This window comes from Dipodomys spectabilis, unplaced genomic scaffold (genome assembly GCF_019054845.1).
Source record: "Dipodomys spectabilis isolate Male_0828 unplaced genomic scaffold, ASM1905484v1 ptg000466l, whole genome shotgun sequence".
In the NCBI taxonomy this organism is placed as follows: domain Eukaryota; kingdom Metazoa; phylum Chordata; class Mammalia; order Rodentia; family Heteromyidae; genus Dipodomys; species Dipodomys spectabilis.
Window position 1 is genome coordinate 170,690 of NW_024871143.1, and position 12,328 is coordinate 183,017.

A 12,328-nucleotide genomic window follows, 5' to 3' on the forward strand; every position below is an offset into this window, starting at 1 on the left:
TGATATTGTCCTGTCAGAAATTCAAGTTAGTAATGTACATTTCTTCTTAAGGCCATACACAAAAAATACCATGATATAGAGTAAAAGAACACACTATTGAACGTATGAGCTTTAAGAGCTTTTTAATAGAGCCATTATTTATTGTTACCCAACATTAGAAAACATGTATAACGCAGTAGTAAAATCGAAGTCCTTTGCATGACTACTTAAGTTCCTTGCTTTTTTTTAGACACTTGTTTTCATCTAAAAAAGTAGGCCTGTCTATTGTCTTCATGTGATTTTGATGATTGAAGGTGCTTAATTAGAATCAAAATGTATTAGTAGTCCTTTGCTATTTAGTGTCACTTTTTCTTTTTAGAGAATATGATGATCAAAACAACAGTTCAGAATCAGCAAGCAATAGTTCAGAATCATGCTTCCAGTGCAAGCAGTTAATCCTCAATGCCATTTTCCACAAAGTTTTGTCACAGATACAATCGGCCTGCCTTTTCTAGCTGCTTTCCTAGCCTGGACCTATTCCTTCACTGCACAGAAAAAGTGCGATTCAATTGATTTCAGTCAGACCTATTACTAGAATTATCAAGGATTTAGATTCTTATCTGTAATTTGGTCAAAGCTGTGTCTCTTTATGTAGGATACTAAAAATGTATTTACTAATTTCAAGTAAATACATAAATTCTATTCCCATCTATTTAAAAAAATAAAATTTTGTTTGCTCAATTAATTGATCAGAGGCATGGATTTTGGGGTAGCTATGTCATTGTACATCTTTCTCTCTCTTCCTCTCTCTCTTTCATGGTTCTCATAGATAATATGATTGCTACATAATTATCCTAATTTATTTTGCTTTTATATTTTTGGTTTCCTCATTTCACTTCCTGCTCTGTCATTTGCCTTTTATATAGGAGGCATTATTTCATATTTTCTAATTCCTTGAATAAGCGGCACATGAAGATACCAATGGTCCTCATTTTGAGTCTGTACATTTGAATCTTTCCTCTGCTTTCCCTAAATTCCTTACTCTCCTGTTAGAATAATTTTGAGTAATAAAAATGGAAAAAGAGAAAATAAATCATGGTGAAAAAAAAGTTACAGAAAATTCACTGGATATTTCTGAACAGTTCAACCTACGTGAACTATTAGGGAAATACATTGACACCTCATTCACACTGGCACTCAAAGTCTCTGGTTCAGCAATTCTAATGAAGATGAGGACCAATATGAAAAAGTGAGGAATGGTATCAATTGGAAGAAAAAATGGAGAAGGGTCCAAGCAAATTTCTTCTTTGGACTGCTGAAAATAATCGGTTTACTACAGTGTGAGACTATTTTCCTAAATGGCCACTCATGTGAATACTAGGAATGATGATGAATATACCCCACTTCATCGGGAAGCCTACAGTGGACAGTTAGACATGGTCCATGAGTTGATTGCTCAAGTGGAACATGCAGTAACTGTAGATGGCTGGACACCCCTGCACAGTGCATATATCTGGAATAATACTAGAGTAGCTTCTTTTTTACTTCATCATGATGTAGCTACCAATGCCAAAACTAAAGGCCTCTTGATCCACTTGCATAATCTGGATCTCCTTTTGTTGAACCCTTATGTCAATCCAGGCCTGATGAACAACTTGGAAGAAACTGCATTTGATGTTGCCAAAGGATAAGTATGTATCACTACCTCTTTTAAGTTGTGGAAGGCTGTACAAATTGTTCTCCTCAGTCCTAATGGTTTGGTTAAGTTTCTTAAATTTCAAAATTGCCAGACCATCCTTTGTGTCCACACAAAATATTTTCACAATCTAAATAAAATAAATCTTTTTTTGGTTGGTTCTGGGGCTTGAACACTAGGCCTGGGTGCTATCCCTGCAATCTTCAGCTGAAGGAGAGTGCTCTACCACTTGAACCACAGCTCCACTTCCAGCTTCCTAGTGGTTTAATGGAGATAAGAGTCTCACGGACTTTCCTGCTTGGGCTGGCTTTGAACCGAGATCCTCAGATCTCAGCCTTCTGAGTAACTAGAATTATAGGAGTGAGCCACTGGCGCCCAGCAACAGCAATATCTTACTGTACAAATTCATGGATTCTGTGGAATTCGTCCAAGTGAATTTCCTACCTTTGATGTCAAAATGTATTCAAGAGTTTTATATACATCTATAATGATTTCTGCAGAGTTGGTGATTTTTTAATCAGAAATAATTTAACTTATATGTTGAAATGAGTAGTACAGAAACTAAAGTATGTCTGGTCATTGTCTGAAAATAGTATAGTATAAAATATTCTATATTCTATGTTTGTATAACGTCCATAATCTATTTTATTCTTCCTAGATATACTCTGAATTCTATATTGTTTTATAATATATAGGTTCTTCAGTGTGTCCTTTCAGATTGCATTCCAGATAGAAACAGTTTAAGATTCCTTTTTTTCCTTATACTTATATATACGTCCTTATACTATTTTATATCTTTGGGAGAAAATGACAAAGTTGTCTAATTTCAAAAGATTTGTAAAGATTATGCTATGTAAAGGCCTTTCTAAGGTGAAGATTTTAAACATTGATGTCAAACTAACATTTAATTATACTAATTACATTTATTGTTACATTTGTAATTTTGTAATCAACTTTTTAATAACTGTTTTTCATTTCTTGCATCTGAAGAATGAAAAATATGGAATACTTCGCAAATTTTCATATCATTCTTGAGCAAGAGCCATGTTAATCTCTGTATTGTAATTTGGGTATACGTGTTGCTAAAGCATGTAATATCCTTTAAATTTAAGTAGTTAATGATGCAATCTTTATACAGGCTTATATTATCGGGTACCTATTGTTAACAAAGAAACCTTATTGTTCCTAACAATGCTATTGATCTTATTTCCCTATAATTCTGTGAATACTGGAAAAAATTATATTGTTCAGTCAATTGCTCACATTTGCAATATTTTTGTCAATCATTATTTTAAGTCTTTTTAATTTGGGATTTGATTGTACTTTCAAGAATTTATAGGTAGGTCTAAAGGTGATGGCTGTTTCAAGTACTTATTTATCCAACTGAGTTAGCTTTGTGGAGCTAATGGATTCCAAGTAAGCCTTGCTTAAGAGCTACTTCTAAACTTCTGCAGCTGAAATTTTCCCAAATGAGGTCTTACAGCACAAATGTCTATCTGACCCTTTACCCTTTTTCCATGTAGAAACAGACCAAACAGAATATCTCACCCTGACAGCATAGACTGTCTTACTTGAATAAAACAAGTCTTAGTTGCAAGGGATCATAGAGACATGAACATTTCAGACAGAACTGTTCAGACTAGAAGGTATTTTACCAAAATATAATTGTTTATTATACCTACCATTTCAAAAGTAGCTAAAGTCAAGGAGGAGAATAAATTGTTCATATGCATGATTACCTAATGTCATGGTCTGTCTACCTTCCAACCAAGCAGGAACTTTCACTACTGCCTTTCTATCATCAAATATTTTCAGAGTTGCAGGACAAGTCCCTATGTTTCTCCTCCTTATTAGGCCTCAAATTGGTAATGTTTTAATCACCATGTTTCCTGTTGCTTACAGGCTTTAAATTTACAAATGGTAAAGCGTTAGGTCTAACTGTAACAAACACTGAGTTAGAGATAATAGAATTCTACTTTAAAACATAGTTGCCTTTGATACCTTAACCACAACATAACAATGCAAAACATGTTCCTTTTTTATTATATTATACCTAGTTATCTATTTTATATTTATATGTGCTGATTTTATACTTCACACAGTGAAACTTATTAGCGTTTGTTGATAATTTGACAAATAAATTGATATTTATTTATTCCAATAAATAGAATTGGAATATGAATAATTAGGTTTAGAAAATATATTAGAATATAAAAATTATCAATGCAATGTCTTCAGTATAAACTTGTGATACTTTCTAAGTATTCTTGGTCTTCTGAATTCACATGGTAAAAAACAATGTTTCCTCTAATCTATAAGGGATTTTACTCTGCTGCTCATGCAACATGCCAACAGAAAGTAATTGAAGACCCATCTCAATTTCTCATTTCCTTTTTTTCAGGGCCCCAATTTCTTGATATGCAGGAATTAGCAGCAAGCAATTGTGAAATGCAAGGCAACTTAAAATGAAGGATGAGATACAAATCTGAAAGAATGTACTGTAATTCAAACTTTCAATTTACATATGACCAGCCCATATGAGTGAACAAGATCATAAAGTGTTATAAGATTATTTTTAATACCTCTCCTCTAATGATTAATGAAAGATTTCAGTCCAGCATAAATTGGTTAAAAAATAGTTTCTGGAAGGGTAGATCTATAATTGCTCTACCAAGTTTCAGAAAGCTTGATTAGAGGTCAAATGTATTTCAGAAAAACATTAATTGAAAAGCTCCTTAGTGCTTCAAAACACTGGCACTTCAGTACAACTTGGTTCTATGGTATAAAAATGTCACTCTCAAACCAATGTTAACCTACATTTAATTTGAAAATGTATTTCTTTTCAAATAAACTTTTAAAAATCACATTCGCCAAAATAACATTTTACAAGCAGATGATAATTAGTGACATTACAAATTTTTCAAGTGTAGAGAGCAAGTTAAATAGAATTGATTTATTTACACAGCACTAATGTCAAACAGGTTCAACCATTCATTAAAGTGTAGAAATAGTACCACACAGCATTTGTGTTGTTCAGTATGTGCCTTCCAGAATTGTGTTAAATAGATCATCCTCCCATATTTCAAACCCAAACGTTAACTAATAAAGTAAATTTCATTACTTAGTAAGGTACATTTTAAAAAGTCACAAATAATTGCCTTATCATATTTTGTTTTATGTTTTCCCTATCTGCCTAACATAGTAAGAAATATGACTTTAAGTCTTGAATATGGGTACTCTTCAGAGATGTGACAAACAAAATCTGTTTTCTATTTCTATCACATTTCTCTATAGTAGTAAATTTTAGTTTTCTTTTTCTTTTTCCAAAACTCATAGGTAGAATAAAGTATTATCCAATGTAAAGTTAAATAATCACACACTATAGTACAAAGCCATTTATAAAAATTTGTAGTTAGGAATACATTCTAAGCCATTTTTAAACTTTCTTGTTGACTAAAGGTGAATCTTCTAAATGGATGAGAATAAAATCATATCTAGGTGTTTCATGCCTCCAGTCTTGCAAATTGTTATTGCAGATGAATGAATTGTGGAAATAAAAACTGACATCAGTTCATGTACATGTAGCATTGAAATACCACGGAATGTATATAAACCATTTGAAGTATCAACAGACAGTTTAACAGAATGACTATCAGAAATTTGAAACCAGAGAGGAATAACAGTAAAGACATAGAATTAATGAAAAATGGAACAAGGGAGATGTACAAGTGCTTATGTTAAAAACAAACATTGCAGCTTTGGTGAGGCGCGGAGGAAGACTGGGGGGGGGGGGTGGCGGGAGGATAGGAAGGGATAGGAAGGGGAAACAAAGGAGGAGGCTACAATGCTTGATAAGGAATGTACTCATTATCTTGCCCATCTAATTGTAACCCTTCTGTACAGTATTTTCACAATAAAAAAAGAAAAATGGTACAAGGGGCAAATACAGCTAGAATACTCAATGTACACATGTGATAAAGGAAGTGTTAAATCAACTAAATCTTGGAGAAGGGGTTGGTTGAGAATGATAGAAGGAGTGACTCTCATCCAGGAACATTGGACAATTAGATGGATATATTTAATTGTAACACACTTGCACAACCTTTTGAAATACAGTGAAAAAAAACAAAAAAAGCACAAAACAGAAACACACGAAAATCAAAACCAAACATCAATCTCTAGAGAGTATGAATATGACCCTTCAAAATTTAAAACAGTTAATGAAGGGCAGCCCTGGGAAAAGCAAACAAAGCTTTTAAAAGAGGGCAGTTTGGAGAATTTTCAACAGATTTAAGTAGATTGTCTAATATTATAAATCACCTACATCTGCTGAAAACATTATCTTTTTTCTTCAAGTTGTATTTGTCTGAACTGGATACTCCAGTCCTGAGCCACACTTGACAGTTTATGAAGATAGTATGGAAGAAACATGATCAAGAACCCATTACCATAGATTGTAACTGGAAGTAAGTGAAAGTAATTGTTAATGGATGTGGAAACTGATCCTAGGAGAGGAATTGAACATAAAGGAATGTCAAAGTTCAATTTAACTTTTCCTTTCCTTTTTACTGCACAAGAAAAGAATACAAGGCTTGAAGGATATTGACTGTTTTGAGTGTGTTCTTTACTCATATAAAACTTGTGTGCAAACTTCTATTTGAGAGTATTACAAAAGGAAACAATGTGCCATTTGAAGGCCAGCATAGAAAAAATGGAAATAACGTTGTTTTAATAGTGTTCTACTGCAAAGAAACAAAGATATGGAGGTTTTAAAGTGTCTTATGGACAGATGTTTCACTCCTGAGCTGATTCTCTTGTTGTAGGATTCAGTTATCAATTCCTTTAGTCTGGTCCTGAGTTCCCTGGAGCAAAAAGGATTCCAAAAAAGCAGGATCCAGTGAGTATCATCAGCAAAAACAGACTCTTCTTAGACCAGTACAACTTTAAGTAGGGTCCCAAAGAAATACCTGGGGTTTGTTTTATTTGCTTGTTTGTTTAGTTTGTGCTGGTTCTGGGGCTTGAACTCAGAGGCTGGACCCTGTCGCTGATTAGTTGTCTTTCCTGCCCACCTGCTTCCAAGGTTAGTACTCTATTGTTTGAACCAAAACTTCACTTCTGGATTTTTTTGGTGTTTCATTATAGATAAGAGTTTGAAAGACTCTTCTGTCTGGGTTGGCTTTGCACTAAGATAGCAAGATATCCAAGTGACCTCAACTGTATGGACTTCTCTCTTGAACCAAGAAATAAAAGATGAAATTTATTATAAAGCTAATATTTGTCAATTTTTAAAGAAGAGAATATGTCCAGCAAAGAATCTATAAATTAAAAAACTCAGCAAAAATAGGTGCACTGAATCATTTTGGAATTTTTTCTCTGCTTGGGAAGATTAGTATTGATGCCATCATTACTTTTGGGGAAACTTACAGTCATATTTGCACTTTTTTGTTGGTTGTGGGCCTTGAACTCTGACCCTGGGTGCTGTCCCTCAGCTCTTCAGGTCAAATTGAGAACTCTGCCACTTTAGCTACAGCACTATTTCCTGATTTCTGGTGGTTAATTGAATATCAGTGTCTCATGGACTTTCCTGAACAGACTGGATTTGAACCACAATCCTCTGGTCTCAACCTGCTGAGTAGCTAGAATTACAGGCATGAGCCACCAACACCCAGCTCATATTTGCATTTATGTTCACTTAATGACACTACCTAGACAAAGAATGGAAATCGGACTCAAATTATATGGCATTGCAACTTTTCAGAATAATTGAGGTAGCAATAAATATATTCTTTTTCCATTTTGTTATATTAATGACTTATGAGCTATGGGACCCTTGCATTAGCATCCTCTTCCATCTGTGTAGGAGTATTTAGTATCAGGAAATGTTCATAGGGAAAGAAAGACAGATTATTAGAAAGCAAAGGAGATCAGGTATGAAAGAACAGCATAGAAAGAGATACATTTATCAAACAAAGGTTAAGAACTAGCTTAAGAGATTTAGAATGCTAAAGGCAATGAGGAATAAGACTAGTTGATAACTAGTTCTTCAATAACCAAAAATGGCTCTCTAGAACGCTTTCTGCTATATCTTAGATACTATCACTTATACTTTTCTTCTGTAGTTATTCCTTCCGTTCTGTCACAACCGTTAACTAGCCTCTGCCTTTTGGTGCCAAGACTGGCCAAAAAGGTTTCCAAATCTCACTTAGACTACCCTTCTCATTGTGATTAGCAGTGACCACTCAAAAGCCTGGAATCTTTGAATTTCCAGAATTAATCTTCATCTGACATCTAAGCACATTCTTGGCATTAATTACCATGACCTAATGAACAAAGCATTTTTTTCAACACACTATCCTAATGTAGGTAAAGTACATGAATTAAGGATTATTGTTAGGTATTATTATGGAAGGAGCAATTATATATTCCAAGTATGGGTTCTTTATTTTGCATTTACAAACTAAATGTTTGTTGTTGCTGTTGATGTTGTTATTGTTGTTGTTGTTGTTTTGCCAGTCCTGGGGCTTAAACGCAGGGCTAGAGAATAATTCCTCAGCTTTTTTTTTTTTCTCAAGGCTAACACTGTACCACTTGAGGCACAGCACCATTTTCATGGTTTCTTTTTCTGTTTATGTGGTACTGAGGCATTGATCTCAGGGTTTCATGCATGCTAGGCAATCACCGTACCATGAAGCCACTTTCCCAGAGCCCTAAAGGACTTTCTTAAGATGGCATTACATTTTCATTCGGTAACTATGTATCATAACTTTGGCCAGAAAATTTTGCTAGAAAAGTACATGTAATGCAATACTAAGTCCAGTAAGGCTAGATGGACAATGAATAACTGTCACGGTCTAGCCAAGGCACAGAGGGGCTTACCTCATGGAGCTGGTACAACAGACTAAGTGAAACAGCACCTGACCCTCAGCCCACATCTAGAATGAGAGGGCCACCTTGGTTCTAGCCACATGAGGACTCTGGGCCACCTCCTCCAGCACCCATTCAAATCAGTTCCTGTGAGAGAGAGAGAGAGAGAGAAAGAAAGAAAGAAGGTCAGAATTAAACTTAAGCAGGTGCCAGTGGCTCAGGCCTATACTCCTAACTACACAGGAAGCTGAGGCATGAGGATCATGGCTCATAGCCAGCCCGAGTTCCATGCAGCACCTGCAATTTGCTAACTGATCACTCACCTGATCACAGTCAGGCTGTACAAGGAGAAAGGTGATCTCTCTGTCTTTCTCTCTGTCTCTCTCTCTCTGTCTCTCTGTGTCTCTCTCTCTGTGTCTCTCTCTGTCTCGTTCTGCCTCTCTCTCTCTCCCTCTCCCTCTCTCTCTCTCTCTCTCTCTCTCTCTCTCTCTCTCTCTCTCTCACACACGCACACACACACACACACACACACACACAGACTCAGAGCAGTGTCTCTCTGGAGTTTGTTGGAGACCAGATGGACAGGGAGCATCAGCCAGAGCTGGCAGAGCTGGGAAATATGATCACCCTATGAGAACTGTTGACAGCTGAGGAGGGCGGGACAGGCCGGGTATATGTGCGTGTGTGTGGGGAGTGTTCCTCCCAGATATTCACCATGAATTCTGACCACCAGCACCCTCACCTCCCTACTGGGCTTTTCTGGGACCCTCTTCAAGTGAAAGGGTGACCCAGCACAGAAGACGAAGGCTCACACAGCATGGGGGGTCTATCTTCTGCATCCAACACCCTCCACCCGTGTAATAAGGAAAAAACCCCTGAAGGTAGGTGTGAACATTCTGCACCCCACCTCTGACTAAAGACACCATGTTCCCACCAGGGAGAGGACGGGTGCGGATACGCCACTGTGTGGCACCCACTACTCCAGGCCAGGGGCTCTGCTGTGCCTATTCCTCACCCAACCCTGCATCTCCCCATTTCCTGGGACACTGGGTGCTAAATATGGGGGTGGAATCTTCGGGCCAACACCCACTCCCATCCCTGGGGTGCATTTGTGGCAGGGCCGGGGCCAGACCATGGGGCATGGGGGAGGCACAGGTCCCAGTGGTTGGGAGGAGAGGGGATATAGGGTCGTGGAGTACGGGCCTGTGTGGCTAGCTCTCTACCACTGGAGCCACAGAGCTCTACTTCTGGCTTTGTTGGCACAAGTTGGACAGGGGTCTCATGGACTTTCCTGCCTAGTGTGATTTTGACCATGACCCTCCTATCACAGCCTTGTAAGTACCAAGGAGGCCTGGTGAGAGCCACTTATGCCTGGTTAATCATAGGTCTTGCTGATGTTCTTGGACAGACTGGTGAGTTCCCTATCATCAGTTTTAAGTGGTGGGAGCTGGAGGCCACAGTTGGAATCCTGGTCCTGCCACCTCCAAATGGAAGGAGACTAATTGGTAAATAGTTCAAGGTGAATTCACCAGTCTGTGAGCAACTAAGGAGTTAGGCCATTCCCAGGATCTGACATTGATCCCCAGAGTGGGCCACGATAGTCATAAATTCATTATTTAAACACAGGATTTATATTTACATATATGTGTGGACAGCATCTTGCCTTTGGTGTACTTCTTCTCCTCCTTTACTAATCCAATGTCATTATTTTTACATTTATGTTTTATTGGTTTTTACCTATCACATTTAGTTTGATAATAATTTTTATATCAAATTTTTGTATAAGGTTGATGTAGGCCGGGTGCTTGTGGCTCACCTCTGTAATCTTAGCTACTCACGCAGCTGAGATCTGAGGATCACAGTTTAATGCCAGCCCAGGCAGGAAAGTCCATGAGACTCTTATCTCCAATAAACCACTAGAAAATCAGAAGTGGTGCTGTGGCTTAAGCGGTAGGGCACTCCCTTGAACTGAAAGCGTCTTTTTGATTGAGTTATCTCTGTATAAACTCAAAATAAACAGAAAAAAAAGCCTCAAAATAAACAGAAATGACATATTTGTTTTAAACGCTGTAGTTTAGCGCCTAAGGCCAGAGTTCCAGCCCCATGACCGACAAAAAATAAAATAAAACAAAACAAAGCTTTGAGGTAATAGTCTAAGATCATTCTTTAAATCTAGAGAGGCTATAGTGTCAATACATCCATTTAAGATTCTATTTTTATTTCATAATGTCATGACATACTTTTCAAAATCTATTGACCATAAAACTAAGAATTTATTTTTGACAAATCTGTTACATTCTCTATACATCTGTTCTTATAGTAGAAATATGTTGTCATTACTACTAAACATTGTCATTAGATTCAAAGTTAGTATGAAGTCTCATTACACCATTTTACAAGATTTTTCTGACTGACCTGCATTCCTTGAATTTACATTCGAGTTTATTGAGCAGGTGGACCAATATTCTACAGAGATATCTAGATGTTTGATAATCACTCATATTTTGCACCTTGTGAAAACACAAGATCCCAGATATCATATATAGAAAAATGTTTTTAGAGAATTATTGTAACAACTAAAATTAATTTAGGAATGAGTGAAGATTTAGATAACGTTGTAGCATAATAAAGTTTAATGATAACTTGAGCTGCACAGCAGAGGTGAGTGAGAGGGGAAAGAATGATGGACCACATAGGAGCTGTATGTCATTGGTATTGTGTTTCAAACATCAGAAAGTCATAAGAGAAGAGAAGGAGAAAAATAAACTGTCCTGAATGAAGTTTCTTTTTAATCCACCTAATAGTTTAGACTGAAAGTCAGAGACAATGGGAAAAAATAAAATAGGAAATAATGCACTGTATAGACCTGTAAAGAAATTGTAATAGAAATATGATAATTTCCAAAGAATTAAGAGAAAGAATAGGTAAACTCTAAAAGGAAAAAGAACAAAGAGAGAAAAGAAGCAAAGTATAATCTTTGTCAATAACAAACACAAGAGATTGGAAGTGGAAAGGCAGTGTAAATATTCTAAATAACAATAAAAATTGCTAATGTGGATAGAATATGCACCACATTTTATCATATATAATTTTGAAAAAGTACACTAGAAATGAAAGTTTAAAAGTCATAATTTAAAACACTATTTGGATTCTAACTATACAGTATAGTTCAGTGGTAAACCATTGGCCTAGCACATGTGAAAAAATTGTGTGATCTCCTAAACATTACAAAGTACAAACAAAGCACACACACACACACACAAAAACACATAAACACAAAAAGACATACACACACACCACATATACACATTTGTAATATTGATATTATCATATTAAACAGGAACATATCACAAATAGTAAAAGTATGTTAATATATGAAATCATAATATGGCTCATACTTTTTAAAAGTTTAGTAGAAATAAAATTTTCACAATATACTTGGATTCTTATAGATTAAGTAAACTGAGAATTAAGAAATAGAAGACATGAGAACATTTGCAAATAAATTTTAAATAATGAACATTTTGAAACACGTATCCTTTTATTTTGACAAAAGATTGATGTTACTGGTGTTTTAACTCAAGATTTAGAATATAATAATCAGGTGCTCTATATCTTGCTAGGGATGGGTATTATCTAATCATTTCACTCTGGATATTTTCATAATAAAGTCTCATAGTTTCTCAGGCTCTCTCAAATTACAAACCCTATTTACACTTCCCAGCACAGCTAGAAAATGGAAGCCAGAAATCATTATGCCCAGCTCAAACATTCTTTTTTTTAATTCAA

General features: G+C 36.0%; 1 pseudogene; it reads right to left on the minus strand.

Moving 5' to 3' along the window:
• Positions 1 to 2,669: 2,669 nt before the first annotated feature.
• LOC122098236 lies at positions 2,670 to 2,766 on the minus strand (annotated as a pseudogene).
• Between the last annotated feature and the right edge of the window lie 9,562 nt (positions 2,767 to 12,328).